Here is a 17,156-nt window from a genome sequence, read left to right as displayed (position 1 = left end):
CTCTTGCTTTCTAGTGCCTATTACCTTGTTTTCCCAAAGTCCTGGGAAGCCCTAACTCTGTCCCTTCCCCTTGACTGGCTGTTTGGTGGAAGTTCCATATATGGTGTTGTTGTGGAAGTCCAGGCCAGACTGGCTGGAGCCTTCCCAGTGACTGTATGTTGTGGGTACACCCTGTGGGTGGGACCTTGGTGAATGGAGTGTGTGCCCAATATGCACTTTTTGTTGTCGGTGTCTGGTTTCTGGTATGAGAGACAAAGACTGAGACAGCCCCACCCAATACTGGAATGAATGCAGTGTGTAGTGTTGAATGGCTGGGTACTTGTCTCAATACACATTCCTTGTTGTGAGTGTCTGAGATGGAGGAGTATGGCCTGAATGCACTGTATGCCTGATTGGCTGACTGACTGTATGAATGCCCTTCTGTATGATTGGCTGCTGAGTGTGACCCAGCAGTGTGGATGAGAGGCAGAATAGTATATCTGGGGACCTCTCACCACTGGAAATTGTTCAGAAGCTGTGTCTACAATCAAAGAGTAACTGGAACTGCTTATCCTCAACTCCAAGCTGGAAGAAGAAGAACTGCTGCTGCATTTGCTTCGACCCGATCCGAAAGCTGTCAAGTTCATTGAGGACTGATCTGAGAGAGGACCTGGCTAGGCACCTTCTTCCCGTGCGCCGAGGGACCATCGAGCACTGCCAACCTTCGCCGAAGTTCCCTGGAACGCAGACCTTCGAAAGGCTGCCGACCGGAGACGGGGACCACTGAGGAGAACAAAGTGAAGCACCCAGACATCAACGCCGTCGAAGTCCATTGCCGTCGACCAGGGTTCGGAGTATCACCTTAACCGCTGGAGGCCCGTCGAAGCCGTGTTTCCCAGAACAGGGAACCGCATGATGCCGTCCCGCCGACGACCGGAGCTGGCTGCTCCTTTGTCTAAGACTGTTGAATCGAAGGACTCCCTTGTCTGCACCGTCGACTGCTTTTTCCCGCCGGAGAAAGTCGAGGACGCCGATGTGCCAAGGAGAATCCGCCGGTGGGTTTCCCACCACCCAAAGACCACAAAGGCTTCAACCACTCAACACCCTTGTCGGGCCACAGTTCTTCAGAAACTCTTTGCAGTCCTGAACTATCCAACGCCGAGGTGCCCCGCACACCTCATCCTCGCAGGACGTCGTCGACGAGCAATGCCTGGATCGACACTGTGGTCTCGGCACCCTCAAACTTTTCATCGACGCCGTCAACGCCAAGTTCACCTTCTTCAACGCCTCTAGATGATCCATGGCTCAAGAATGATCCATGGCTCAAGAATGATCCATCGACACCTCTTCGAAGAACTGTTGTCCGCCAGGTACATGGGGGGCGGGGGTAGAAACATTATAAAAGGAAATAATGCTTGTAGAACAATATATGGACTGGGCTTGTTATATCTCTTTATTTTACAGGTTGCCCAGGTGGGGGATCTCCACACAGACCTGTGTTTAACAGTAGAGGCCAGTATTCTGCCAGTTGTTCTAACCCATTGCTTTCCTCCTATGTCTATTGTTGGTTACCGTTATTAATTGATTTTTGTGACATTTAACCAGAGTACAGTTGATGCACTTTAATGAAATCTGATAATAATTGTGGTACCACTTAGAACTGTATATATTTGCCATTGTAGATTTTCTGAGCACAAAGTGAGTTATTGTGATAGTGTACATAACCTTGAATATTAATTATATAAAGACTGTGTTTTCATAATACAGTGTGTGAACATTCCTTTGGGGGGGCTTGGGGACTACACTGTACTTAAGAACCAGCCTACATCAGCTCCTGAAAAGCTAGGTCTTGATAGCTCGTCCATTGCTACCTTATAGAGAATCTTGACTCTCTGTTACCCATATACCCATATCTTACTCTGTGCCTCTCCTCTCCCATATAGAGAGCAGGAGTACAGACACCCCCATCCAGTCTTTACACTGGTGTCAGCTGTGGGATGCTTATGGTTTTAAGAATCAGTGTATAACCATGCCACTTACAAAATATCTGCACTTTATTAAATTAAGGTTGAGTTGTGTACAATATAACTGCATTACAAGCAATGGAGTCTATTGCAAATGGTAAATTGACTAGGATGAGCTTAGAGGCTCTCCAGAGTGCTTGTGAAGCCAGGGAGTTAGACTTTGTGGATAAGTCTAGGGCTGAGCTGATAGCTGCCCTGGTGGACTACCAGACTGAGGGCGAAACTCTTGAAGGGGGGGATGCAACCAATGAGGACTCTGCCCCTGGGGTTGTTGCTGAATCTGTTTCTGGGAATGCCACCCTTCCTGCTGCCTATGTTCCAAACCCCAGCACTTTCGTGGAACTTGAGTTGTTAAGGATGAAATTGGCCTTTGAATACCGCAAGTTGGAAATAGAAGCTGAGCTTAAGAAAGAGGAGCTGGCACAGCAAGTGGAACTCAAGAATAGGGATTTTGAACTCAAAGACAAGGACACTGAATGTCAGAGAATCCAGCTAGAGAAAGTTAGAGTGGAGACTTCAGCTACACCAGTTGGGAGTGTCAGGTCAGGTCCCCAGCAACCAAGTTTATGAAAGATTTGGTTGGTGTGTTTGTGGAGGGTTCAGATATCCTCCAATGGATTGAAGCATTTGAAATGGCTTGTGCAATTCATGATGTAGATAATAGAGAAGTGTTTGTTAAGCATAGTGCCTCAGACTGGATATGACTGGATTCTGAAACTGAGTGCGGAAGAAAGGGGTCAGTATGAGTGCATGAAGTCTGCTTTGATTGCCAAGTTTGGCAAGACACCTACCCAATACCTTAAAAGGTTCAGGGATTTTAAGAGAAGAGAGAATGTGTCTTGGGTTGACTGGGTGAGTGCTGTGCACATGAACATGATGGGGTGGATTGATGGTTACAAGGTGAAAACCTTTGTTGAATTGTCCCACCTGTTGTTTTATGAGCATTTTTCTGAAGCCTGTTCGCCAGAGCTGTGTCAGTATGTTGCTGACCAGAACATTTTGGATCCCTTTAAGCTGGCTAGGTTGGCTGACAAGTGGGTCTCCCACCGGGTGTCCCATAAAGACTCCAGTGGGAAGGACAAGGACAAAGAAAAGGGGACCTCTCAGAAAGCTGAGGAGTCCCAAAAGCAATCACAGTCGGGTAAACCAAAACCTTCCTCCGTTACACTTTGAAATGCAGTGCAGTTCTCTTTGAATAACACTGTATTTTTATTTTACTTGAAATCAACCATGCCGTACCATGTAGCTGGAGTTGACCTAGGATCCACCACACTGCAACCCACGACCATATCGCAAGACATGGTGCCCTAGTCAAACCCACTCGATTCATCAGTTAATAACTAGTTATCAAGGCCCAACCCCATAAAAATTGCCAGAGAGTTGTCATATCCACTATTTCAGGCCCCTTTATTTAGCTAAAGTCATGGAATGGCTTATTTTATGCCTGTACTAAAGTGTAAGAAACGAACCCAGAACATAGTAATATCATAAAAAAAGTGTATAGGTGATTTATTTTATTTGTTTACTTATAATACGCCGAAGCCCACAGGCATTAGGGAGCAATATTTAGACAATCGACGAACATGATGAATCAACAGAACAAAGTGAGAACAATGGAGGAGAGGACTCTTGCTTGTCCACCGGAATTATTTAAACATGGTTGTCTTCAGAGCCTTATGGAAGGCCCCACTGTTGCGTTCTCATCTAATTGCATCCAGAAGGTTGTTGCATGCTTTAGCAGCCTTTACCAGGAATGATCTATCCAGCCCAATCGAGCATTAGAAAGATATGCTGCTAATGTGACTCAGGGTTTCAGAGCACAGAGATCTAGCTGCTATGAACTGGGAGATGAAGGCTTTCAAGTATGATGGGACAGATCCATGTAGACAGCGGTGGATAACAGACATGGATTTAAAGAAAATCCATTCTTTCACTACAAGCCAATGTCGAGATCTTCTGTCGGATGAAATGTATTCACCCCTTGTTTTTTTCTTGATGATTTGTACTGCACCGTTCTGTATTGCTTGGCATCTCCCAGCAAGAGCTATTAGCTCGAATCATCAGGGCGTTACCATAGTCCAGCCGTGAGATGATCGTTGATCTAGCGATGGTTGCACAGTTCTTTTCATTGACAAATGGTCTGATGTGGCTGAGCAGTCGCAAGTGATATTGGCAGCTCTTGTTTATTTGATTCACATGCAATTATACATTTTTACCTTGTCCTGGATCAGCATGGCACAATTTATGATCTGGAAATTCTTGTCTTCTGGTCTGAGTTTAGCACAAGCCTGCCAAGAGCCAAACATAAGTATTTCAGTTTTACTGCCATTTAGGCACATCCAATTCGTGGCCATCCAGGACTCAATGATGCTATAGACTGTCTGAAGGTTGCTAGCATCCTCTTTCATAATTGCCGCTCAGTTCCAGTACCAGCTGACTATCATCATCATAATTTGTAAAGAAGACTCTGGTACCCTCAAATAGGGTACTGAGTGGTTTGAGGTATAAGTTGAACAGCACAGGGGATAGACTGGCCCCCTGTGGCACACCACTGTTGATGGGTGCCAAAAGATAAAAAGGCATAACCTCAGTGAATTATGGACCTTCAATTGGATAAGAATGATTGGAACCATTTTATTGTCCCTGTTGTACAGTGACCCACATGTTCCAAGGACCCTACGTGTTTTTCGTGGTCGAGCAGATTGAAGGCTACAGATAAATGGATTAAGACCAGCATACCCGATTTACCCTTGTCCATGATGCATAGAATGTGGGTCTGTAGGTCAACAGGTGCTGTCTCAGTACTAGGAGCAGGCGTGATGCACCAACAGTGACATTTGTTGTCCAAAAACTGAATTTTGTTTAAATTACATGTGTTGCCAAACTGAATTGAAAGTTAAGGTGTGGTATTTTAAATACAAATGTAATCCTTTGAAAATGTATATCTCTATCATGGAAGGCCCTACCAACTAAAACAGTTTGTAGCTCAAATGGCTTAGACCCATTCTAAAATCCACCTGGTGCATAATGATAAAAATGTAAATAAATATGCAACATGATTATTTCTAGACATATACATCACCCAGGGTCACGCAGTGCTTGAATCCTGCATTCTGACTTAAAGAGTATAGTGATATTTACTTTATTAAACTTGCATGTTCACTTCCACAGTTACTTGATATAAAAGAAAGCCCTCACTATAACATTAGGAGTTCTCCCTCCTTTCTGTGTAATGAGACTGGTGGAAGCCCCGCCTTACACACAAGATGAGGGGAGTAGTTGATGATTATATAATAGCTTTCACACAGGGAGAAAGGGAAAACAAGATTGGTTCAATTTTGAAGAATACAACTTGAAGGAGATGGCCTGGGAGCAGGACTGAAGCCAGTTGGATAACGAAATGAAAGGAGCCATTCTCAGAGATATGGGCAGGTCAGAGTTTGGAAATGGAGACTGATTTACAGGCAGGCGGTTGAGAAGGACCTTGCTGATGCAGCAATTCCAGTTTTAAATATAAGTACGATAACCTCACTATAACCTCATAATGCCGATAGTGCTTATGATGCTGGAAATGCATTGGAGGGACAGGGCCTCCATGTCCTTGTCCTGTACTCCTTCATCATGTGTGTTCTGTATTGTTTTCTGCGCTGGAGTCTATGTGGGACTCCTGGCAGTGCAGCTCTTCCTCTTTTTGGTTGTTATGAACACTTAGGATACCCTTTTGGCACCCCTTGGTGGGGTTACAACCCTGTACCACTAGTGTATGTTTTTGGGCACCTTTGTGTGGCCCAGAGAGCAGAATATGGACTGGTGGCAGCTCCATGCTGAATCTGACAGGTGCTCTGAGTATCCTCCATTTTGGGATACCCAGGTCCTGTCATAGGAATCAGAGAATTCCTGATGGGAGACAAGATGGCCCTTGGTTTCTTGGTGGCTTCTTTGTTTCTATTACCTTTTACCTTGTTTTCCCTAAGTCCTGGAAAGCCCTTACTCTGTCCCTTCCCCTGACTGGTTGTTGGGTGGAAGAACCATATATGATATTGTGAGGGAGTCCAGGCCAGACTGGCTGGAGCCTTTGCAGTGACTGTATGTTGTGGGTACACCCTTGGGGCGGGACCTGGGTGAATGGAGTGTGTGACCAACATGCATGTTATGGGTGTCTGGTATATGTGAGTGTGACACAAAGAATGAGACAGCCTTGCCCAAAACTGACATGAATGCAGAGAGGTGTGCTGAAAGGCTGGGTGCTTGCCCCAATCCACATTCCTTGTTATGGGTGTCTGGGTGGAAGTGAATGGCCTGAATGCACTGTGAGTCTGATTGGCTTCCTGCCTGCATGAATGCCATTCTGACTGATTGGCTGACTGAGCTTGGTTCAGCAGTGTGAATGAGGGACAGATCTGTATATCTGGGGCCTCTCACTTACCAAATTTTTCAGAAGCTGAAGTTGAAACTTCAAGCTGCTTATCTTTGCAGTCCATCTGGAAGAAGAAAAATTGCTGCTGCTTGTCTTCGACCCGATCCGAAAGCTGTTGAGTCTGCAAGGACTGATCTGAGAGAGGACCTCGCTAGGAGACCTCTCACCGAGCTAAGAGGGAACATCATGCAGAAGCTGACCTTCATCGAGGCACCCTGGAAGCCAGTCCCAAAAGGCTGTCGAACTGAGACGGGGTCCGCCGAGAAATCTAAAGAAATGCACCCAGACATCGAAGTGGTTGAAGTCCATTGCCGTCGACTGGGTTTTGGAGGAGTTCCATAACCGCTGGAAGCCAGTCGAGTATGTTGCCCAGAAGCTGGGACAACTTGACGCTGTGCTTCTCAGCGGCCGGAGCTGCAGCGTTCCACCTTTTGTCTAAGAACATTTAAACAAAGGGCTCCCTTGCCATCACTGTTGACCACTTTGTCCTGCTGGAGAAAGTGGATGTCGTTGACGACCGAAGAGAATCCGCTGGTGGGTTTCCCACCACCCAAAGTCCACAAAGAAGCTGACAAGAGAAGATCCAAAGTCCAGCCGTGGTTGAGTCCTGATTGCCTATGACGACATCTGACACTGACCCTCAACGCCCCACTGCCGGGCCTATGTTCTTCATCGAGTCTTCTTTGCGGCACCAAACTCTTTGCATCAAGGTGCACCGGATGCCTCATCTTCCCAGGATGTCCTTGAACGATTGTCAACAAGCACCGTGCAGATCGAAGTTGCCATCTTGACGTCAGTGTTCATATTTCTTTGAGGACTTTCGATGCCCTGTGGCTCCTGCTTTAAAGGGATCCGTCAACGAACCGTCAAAGAAATTCTGCTAACTTAGGTACATTGGGGTAGTGGAATATTCTTTACCAGGAAACAAGACTATTTTAAACATTAATGGACTGGGCTTGTTAATACTCTTTATTACAGGTTACCCAGGTGGGGGGATCCTCACACAGAACTGTGTCTTAGTAGCAAGAGAACCATTCTGCCATTGTTTAACCCAACTTGCATTTCTTCCTATGTCCTACGCTGATACACATTACTGTTTGATTTGTATGCCATTAGAAACTGTCAGCAGTTGGTGCATTTTAAAGGAGTCAATAGTTAAGGGTGGTACCAGATAGACATTGTACATATTTGCCATATTTTTTTTTAATTTATTTTTTTATTTATTTGATTTAGCTGTAAAAAAACAGCCTTTCAAAAAGAAGACACACAATAAAATATACATTATAAACGTTGAGACGTTGCACAAAATGGAACATAGCAAGAAAATCAATCATTACATATGGATTTGTTACATTAGAAGAATAAAAATTGCAACATAAGCCTTAATGAATATTAAAATTTCATTTGATTTTAGACTGCCTGATTTACATGCTCCCTGTAGTAATCACACTAAATTCTGCATTTTAGGAGATCTCAACCATATTTCACCTTACCCATTATCATCTCAAGTTCTCGTCCATTAATATATTCGATGTCTGGAGATATGTTTTAAACCATCTTTTCCTACACAGTTACACATTTTCCAGCAAACATATGTTAGTACCATCTTTCAGCTTTAGTGCCTCCACAAACATTAGTATAGCTAAATTTATTTTGACCAATTGGCTATGATATAATTTATCCCATAACACCTCCTGGTCAGTGATGACCTGGTTAACAAACAAATGTTTAAAGAAAGTACATCTCTTTCCAATAAGTGCAGGACATACAGCAATTAGATGTTTTAAGGATTCAACTTGTCATATATGAATTGCCAAAGTACAAAGTGTGTTATTAATTGTGTATATATATTGAACCTTATTTTTATATAAAAGAACTGTGCTAGCAGAGAACATGGTGTGTGGGCATTTCTTCGTGGGGGGCATGGGGACTACACTGTACTTAAGAACCAGCCTACATTACCTCCTGAGAGCTTAGGCCTTGGTTGCTCATCCATTCTACCATATAGAGAATCTTGGCTGAGGGGCTCTGTGTTTCTACTCTGCCATATAGAGGGCAGGAGTACAGATACACCCATCAGTCGTTACTGTGCTGTACACAGTAAATCCTGGGAATAGAAGTCTGGAAGCAAGGTGTATCCTAATCTGACAGGGACACAAGCGTAGTATTAAGAACAATTCACTGTGTTCTCTGATTCAAACTAAATGCAATTGAGTTTTCATTTCCAAACATCCAATGCATTTTTGTATTAAGAACCACAGTTTATAACTGACAGCATTTTATGCAACTTAAATACACATTACTTTTGTAGATCTAAATACATTTTAAATAGAATCTGAGGTTGATGCTGGCATAGAATCAAGCGGACCATAATGTTGTCATGAAACACTATTGATGGTGAGGTATCATGTAAATTTGCAGCCGATGGAAGTGTAGTCATAAATTAGATGTTTGCACAGAAAGAATTAGCTCTAGACATTTCTTCTATTCACAGGAAATCATACGTGTTAAACCTCTGCAATCACTTATCCTGAACTACACAGGTAGACCTATCGGTAATTTGAAAGGCCAAGGGTACTTTAGCATTGTACCTTTTCCTGGAGAATATTACGTCTCGAGTAAAAAGAACTTGTAGAGCTGAAGGTACATTAATAGCAATAGATTGAAGTTGTATGCACATGTATATTATGTATATTGAAAGTTGCACACACGTGTCCATTGAAAGCCACACACACATATTCATTGACAATTGCACACAAATGTAAGAATCACCTTCACCACATTATAATGTGGAACATGTGTTCTCATTCTATGACTGGTGGATATAGTGGGGGATATGGAGATTGTATTTTGATCCCTTTGTGTCTCATGTTGAAATATTTTGGTGAGATAAAGAATTTTGGGAAACATCTATTGGCAAGAAATAAAAGTGTAATTAGAAGACCTAGTATTCTTTAGAGCTCAATATATGTCTATAATTTATTATGGTAATGAGTGCTTGTATATGAATTAGTAAGATACATGTGGGCAGGTCGACCTTTTTTTGTTGACAAATTGCTTTTGTAAATATAACATTGTGGTGACCTCCATGGCATAAAGCTGGAAACCACATTTGTTTAAATTAAATTTTATTATTTTAATACATTTAGAGTTTTGAGAAATCACTATCTGTTTTCTCACCCAGAATTGTGGGGTGGGAATGTATATTGGGGACATGAGATTAGTCACGTCTCCCTAACGGAAGCCTATAATTTAAATGTAGAATAAAAAGTCTTTACAGCTCTCTCAGCTCAAGAGACAGACACTGGTCTCTGGTCTCTGAATCTCAACTGCTCCTTCCCAGCAAAACTAGTTGAGCCTTCTGGGATTCTCATCTCCTCCTGCTGCTCCTGCCAGGTGTCACCTAGTGGCATGTGTCCAACTCCCTCATTTCAAGAAACTGACACGGATGTGTCAGCTGCCTCCACAAATCACTGGAGATGGCATTTGTGTTGATCAACCACCGCAATTCAGTGAACATGTGTCAGTGATACACAGTGCTGTGTAAGCAAAACCGGCTAAATCTTACTCTCTGACTGGTCCCAGTAACTCACTACCTCTCGCTTTCCTTCGTCCTACAACTACTCTAATTATACCTATAATTTCCTAAATATCCTAAACCTGCATCCATAAGCAGCCTTTAAAGATGCCTGAGATTTAATGGGAGCTTCAGTCACATGGCCTCTCATAGCCCATGTGGATGAACTTCAGATTAGCTTTTTATAAAACTCGGTTCAAGACAGTAGCTGTTGGCAGAATCAAATATTCCTTTCTCCCTAGAACATGGTCCTGAGAACAGATATGCCAGCTTTCTATTGAGTTTTACACGATTAGGATTATACATGGGATTATACATTGGACAGAAAGAAACATTTATTTTGATTCATTTAAGCAATACACTCCCTGACAGAACATCCGCTGATCGTGGGTGGAATTATTAACAGCCCCATATTCCTGCTTGCACAATTCAGGTCTTCCAACCCACGTGACAAGAGTCTCTGCCTGTGGCAGATCGTTCCATCATATGTAAGTAGTCACTGATTTGTAACATCTATTCTATTGTAAGGCATCGTCTTCACCGTCAAGTGTCACTTTTTCACCCCTGTGCATGGCCACACCTTGAACAGCTGTTTATGTCACAGCTGCACAGCCTGATGGCATTACACCATTCATGCCAACCAATCTTCTCTTATCACGCCTAAGACTCATCATATCAGTAAACATGGTGTTGGTTCTGCCTTGTTTGGGTCATGCTATACACTCAGTGCTCATACAAAAACATACAATATTACCAGCACCTACAGGTAGCAGCTTGCATGTTGACAGAGACACATCATTACTAATCCAGGTTTTTGTCCAAGCTTTTGTGCTGCGACATTTTTTTTTATTCCAACCTGTCTGTGTCTAAAGCGGAAGGAAGGAAGGATGGAAGGAAGGAAGGAAGGAAGGAAGGAAGGAAGGAAAAAGGAAGGGAGGGAGGAAGGAAGGAAGGAAGGAAGGAAGGGAGGGAGGGAGGGAGGGAGGGAGGGAAGGAGGAAGGAAGGGAGGGAGGAAGGAAGGAAGGAAGGAAGGAAGGAAGGAAGGAAGGAAGGAAGGAAGGAAGGAAGGAAGGAAGGAAGGAAGGAAGGAAGGAAGGAAGGAAGGAAGGAAGGAAGGAAGGAAGGAAGGAAGGAAGGAAGGAAGGAAGGAAGGAAGGAAGGGATGGAGAGAGGGGGGAGGGAGGGAAGGAGGAAGGAAAGAAGGAAGGAAGGAAGGAAGGAAGGAAGGAAGGAAGGAAGGAAGGAAGGAAAAAGGAAGGGAGGAAGGAAGGAAGGAAGGAAGGAAGGAAGGAAGGAAGGAAGGAAGGAAGGAAGGAAGGAAGGAAGGAAGGAAGGAAGGAAGGAAGGAAGGAAGGAAGGAAGGAAGGAAGGAAGGAAGGGAGGGAGGGAGGGAGGGAGGGAGGGAGGGAGGGAGGGAGGGAAGGAAGGAGGGAGGGAGGGAGGGAGGAAGGAAGGATATTTATTGTCAATGTTTATCACTAATTCGTGTTTTTTGGTATTGCACAAAATAAATAGATGGCGCATTTCAGTAATTGATCAATGTATTGGAATGCATTTTTGGTACTCTTCTTGATGGAAATGGATGTTCAAAAAGATTCAATACACCGAAACATTATATTCAGTGCAATGAAAAAAGCACCTCAAGCAAAAATGTCTTTCAAGAGTTTACTGAATTGTGATGAAAGAATCTTATGATGTGTTCCTGTGACGCAGCAGAATACACTCGACAGAGCACATCCAACATGTTCATGCCTTTGAAATGCGAAACAAGCAACATCAAATGAACTATTTTAAGGTTTCAAAACAATGCTCATTTCATCTCTTTTTTTAACACAATATTTATTATGCTGTACAGTATGAATGGATTGTAGATTTAGCAACGGCAATGACGATCATGTGCGTGTTTTTTTTTAAATGCAAATTCTAAATAAAAGGAAAACAAGCATATTTTGTTTTATTGCATTTGTTTATCAGTTCAACATCATAACATTTACATGTTTGTCACGATGAAATATAACATTAAAATAGCCATCATATAAATAAAATCCACCAGAAATGTCCACCCTCTGAGACAGTGGGGTTCATTACGAGGTTGCCGGTAAAACGCTGGTGATTCCAGCATGCCAGTATTACTGTCTCTGGCGCAAAACAAGTCCTCGGGCCTGGGCACACCCCCCTGCCAGAAATGGTAATACCGGCGTGACGGTACTACCTGCTCCAGCATCAATCTGCTGGTATTACTGGCATAATTGTGCCTTTAATACCGATACCTGCAGCCAAACTGCCAGAATTGCCAGTGCCGAAATTAGCGTCACTGCCAAAACGGGAAGCTCACCAGTGGCCATCTTTAAATCCGAATCCACTTTGAATCCCCCACTTGTAAACAGTGACACAGGAGGTGGCAAACATGTCTAAAGACAAGAAGACATGGCACCAGCATGCACAAACCGAAATTCATGGAGGCAGAGGTGACTGCACTGGCAGACACTGTGGTGCAGCATTCAGAGACACTCATTGTGGCTGGCCACAGAAAAAAGAGCCAACAAAGGAAGGCTACCATACGTCAGGAGGTGTCAGAGAAGGTGATGGCTGTGGGGAGTGTCCTTCACACAAAGAGAGACTGCCAAAGCGCTGGGGTGATTTGCACGTGGGGGTCCAGAATCTTATCTCCCAGCACAGTAGGAGGAAAGGGTGGCACCCCTCCACCTGGAAGGTGACATGCAGCTCCATCCTGCTCATGGAGGGCATTGAGGGGTTTGGTGCGACAGAGGCAGCAGCTGGGACCCAAGGAGAAAGTGGTGAGTACAACAAACCGCATGTAAAAGCAAATATTGTGTCCAAATACATGCACCCTCAAGCACAGAACCACCTAATGTGCAAGTGAACTGGCCCAAGTCACAGAAAATGGGCAGATCACACACACACATGCCAGGGGATGCAGGTAGACATACCCACACTCAAGCACTGTAGCAAAAATGTACAGCCCCAAACACGAGAAGAGCCCATGAGTGGCATGGAAGTCCATAACATGAATTGTTGGCCCACCGTACACACTGAAGAAAGGCACCTTGGCTATACTCTCACCACCTACAGGTAAGAGTATACATTATACCCAAGACCTCAAAGAGACCACATGAATAGAGCAGGACACACAGGCCCTCATTACGACCCTGGCGGAAATCGGAAAACGATGGCGGAAATGCAATACCGCCATCGAATAGCGCTCGGTGCGACTATGACCCGTCACCGCAAAGTACGAAGCCATTAGCGACACCGTAGTGAACGCCAACGCTAACTGCACCAAGTACGCGCGCGCGCGCCATGCCAAACCGTAAATACCACCATGGCGCAAGGGTACGCGAATTCCGACCCTAGCGGACATGTACCTAACGCCATCAAGCATGGCGGAAAGTACCATTCCGCCATGGTGAGAAGTACGGCATCGCGAATAAACCGTAAACGGCCCCACTGAGTGCCTGTACACCGCTCCCTGCCCACAAAGTACAACTCCCCGTAGGTGCAATGAAGTCACAATGCAACCAGTGAAATGTACAAGTCACCCATGCATGCCAACGAACAAAAGAATCACAAGAGGGGCCAATGGGAGCTGCAGGGCACAGATGGCACGAATACAGAAGCCATTCCAATGGACATGACCACAGTCCCCCCCCCCAGAAACGCACGCAAACACAGGCACCTGTGACCAGCAATATTCCGAAAATCACAACATTCCACCAGTCCACCTGGCTGACCGGCATCTGTTACACAAAACCCAATCCCCCGCCCCTGAGCATGACAACATTCAAACAGTCATATTGGCAGCCCCCATCCCTGACCTCACTGGACTCCGTAGGCAAACGCGCCCAGCACAGTACCACGCAACTAAACTCCGAAGCTGGAACCCAATGCAGATCTCCTCACAATACATCGCTCCCCAAATAGGAATATGCCACATCACTCGCAAAGAAGAACGCTACACGGCCCATATCAGAATAGAAATTTAATGCACAACAAAATCACCAAGCCCATACAGCCATTAGTCCATGAACTCCAAAACACATATCACCATTGTGGGCTGCATCCGCAAGGAATGACCAGCTACTACTTGTGTGACGCCCTGTTCCATCATGGTACACAGAGCCACATTCACGTACGAAAAGGCAACATGGAAGCGCACAGAACCGCAGGGCCGTCCCAATGGGGAGGCACTAGTCCAGCTGAAAGGCCGAAATGTTGCTCCGAGCCACTAGTACTGCGTAAGGGCATGTGGCCCATTGGCGATCGTCCCATAAGATCGTAATGCTGCTCCACTGATTAACACGAAGCAGCAGGTGTCGGGAGTAAAAGCCATCTGAAGGAGTGGCATACAGATGGCAGTGGCAAAAGGGGAGGAGATACCTGTCAACCAAAAGAAAAGAAAAAGAACAGAATGGCCATCAGAACTACATTCGAACAACTCACTTCAATGATCACACTAAATCCACAGCCATATGCATGCTAGCCCACTCCAAAGGATCATCACCACCCCAAAACCACTTGCGACTCATAACCATCTATATCGAGGTGTAAACACCATCACAAACGAGTGTACCTGTGCATGCGTCTGTCAAAACAGATTCCATCAGATGGGAATGTTAACGTGCATGGACACAAGTGTCTGAAGGCGCGTCGAGACAGGGAGGGCTCAACAAGGCCAGATAGACGATGGTCCCACTATGGCAGCCCTGCATGACATAGCGCAGGGGAGGCGGATAGATTCCAAGAAGCCCTGTACATGGCAAACCCTGTATCAAATCACCTGCCCATGCATCCATTCATCATTCCCTCATCCCGGTATAAAAACGCCTGAATATTTACTCACATAACATTAGAAATTTCCATTGAGTCTGTGCGTTATGCAGCCTGCAAAATCCACAGTGCCCCAGCCCGTAATTCCAGTGTTGTGAAGTTACATGTATTTGGGAACGTCCGGCCTCATCGCCCACGTCGCTATTGCGCATCCCAAACTATTCATATCAATCATTGCATCCTCGCCATGGCCCCTGTCTCAAGGACTTGAACAATAGAACGTTATATTTGCAGTCAGACCTGTGGGCATCTCCTCGCCGCTAGCTGAAAACCGAAAGCGCCGCCCTTCGAATTCCTCATTTGCAACATCACGTCGAAAAGGCATCTGTGGCCGTTTGAAATCACAAATTAATCCATCTAGTGCGGCTGTGTGTGAAAATGGCAACTGCCATCACCCACTAATGGGACGCCCCGCCCGTCGTTGCAACTCGGTACAGTGATGCATGAGGGCCCACCGTTACTCGAGTACTACGTTCCACTGACCCATCACAAGTCTGTTCGCGACTGCAAAGATTGTATGTGAAACAATGGGACCATAGCCGAATGTACATATCAACAAATGTTACACGGCCATCGGGTACAAATACATGATTGCAATAGCAAGATGCCATTCCTCGAATTGCAGCGTTGTGTGCGGGACGTGCTCGCCCAAAGGGGAGAGCAGCTTGCACAGGTGGAATGAATCACCACAGGTGGAGGCCATACAGCCTGAAAACACATAAATTGCACACCCAGTCTCCTCCCACAACCACACCCACTCCGAAATGCTACCGGCAGGACTCGCGATGTTGGCCCTGGGGGACCTGATAGCACTGCAAGTACTCCAACTCCAAGAAGAAGACGAACACCAACTACAACCGGCCGCACGGAGGAGACGCAGGAGGAGGAGGAGGCCAAGGCAGGGCCAGCAAGGGCCGCCAGCACAGCCACTACTACCACGCAGGCAGCCCGCAATCCCACGCCTCCGAGCACATCCGTTCAACCTCACTGATGAGCAGATCCACACCCTCTACCGGTTGGACCGGGACACCATAGCCGCCATTGTGGACATGACACACGCTGACCTTGTCAGCATGATAGATAGCCCAACCGCCATCCCACCCCTACTGAAGGTGGTGTCTGTACTCCACTTCCTGGCCACAGGCACCTACCAGCACACAGTGGGACAGTTGCATGGCATTTCTCAGCCACTGTTCTCACGGACACTATTGCAAGTGCTCGATGCCCTCCTGCAGCACGCAGACGACTACAGCTCTCTACCACGCTCGGAGCAGGAAATTACCAACACAAAAGTGGGATTCCATGCACTTGCCGGCATACCGGGTTGCATTGGTGCCATTGACTGCACCCATGTGGAATTGGTCGTCCCACATGCCATGGAGGCCCAGTACCGCAACCGAAAACAATTTCATTCCCTGAATGTACAAATGGTGTGTGACTCCAACAGGATCATTACACATTGTTGTGCCAGATTCCCTGGATCAACCCATGATTCTATGGTCTTGAGGAACTCTACTATACCACGCTACATGGAGCGACACGCAGGGAACAGATCCTGGCTACTCGGTGAGTCTCATTTCATGCATGATGATGTGGGGTATGTGATGCGGCAATGACCTGGCAGGAAGGGGGGGGGGTGTGCGTACGTAGCAATGGCATTCCACATCATACGTTTATCGTCCACATACAGGTGATGCTGGGTATCCACTGAAGAGATGGCTCCTCACACCAGTCCGGAACCCACGGGACCAGCATGAGGAGGACTACAACCATGCCCACTCACGTACCCGTGTAGTCATTGAACAGGCATTCGGCCTACTGAAGACTCGTTTCCGCTGCCTCAGCAGGTCTGGCGGGGCACTCCTGTACCGCCATGAGAAGGTTGCAAAGATGGTCATGGCATGTGTCATGCTCCACAACATGTGCGTACGTAGAAATGTGCCCATGCCCCCTGACGCAGAACTGCAAGCACCTGATGATGGTCATGATGAGGGTGGGGATGTGGCAGCACCTCAAGGAGTCTGCGAGGCACCGGAGGGCCGTGACATTCGTCAGCATCTCATTGATGCATGCTTCTAGCACTCACGCCTGGTGGCTGATACATGGACACGGGACTCGTGGCACTGTGTGTGTCTGGTACATGCACAATATGGACTGTACGCCTATGATGGCCTAGTACACAAAGATCATTGTCCACACATCTCATTGGTTGATCGTGCACTGTTTATGGCATATGTGATATCATGTTGAACACCCTATCGACCCGCCACCCAAGTGAGCCCAACACACCCCCTCCACCCTCCTACCTCC

Source organism: Ambystoma mexicanum, chromosome 1q (genome assembly GCF_040938575.1).
Source record: "Ambystoma mexicanum isolate Mex_15411 chromosome 1q, UKY_AmexF1_1, whole genome shotgun sequence".
NCBI classification, from domain to species: Eukaryota; Metazoa; Chordata; class Amphibia; order Caudata; family Ambystomatidae; genus Ambystoma; species Ambystoma mexicanum.
The sequence above is the reverse complement of the archived record's forward strand: the minus strand, read 5'-3'. Positions refer to the sequence as shown.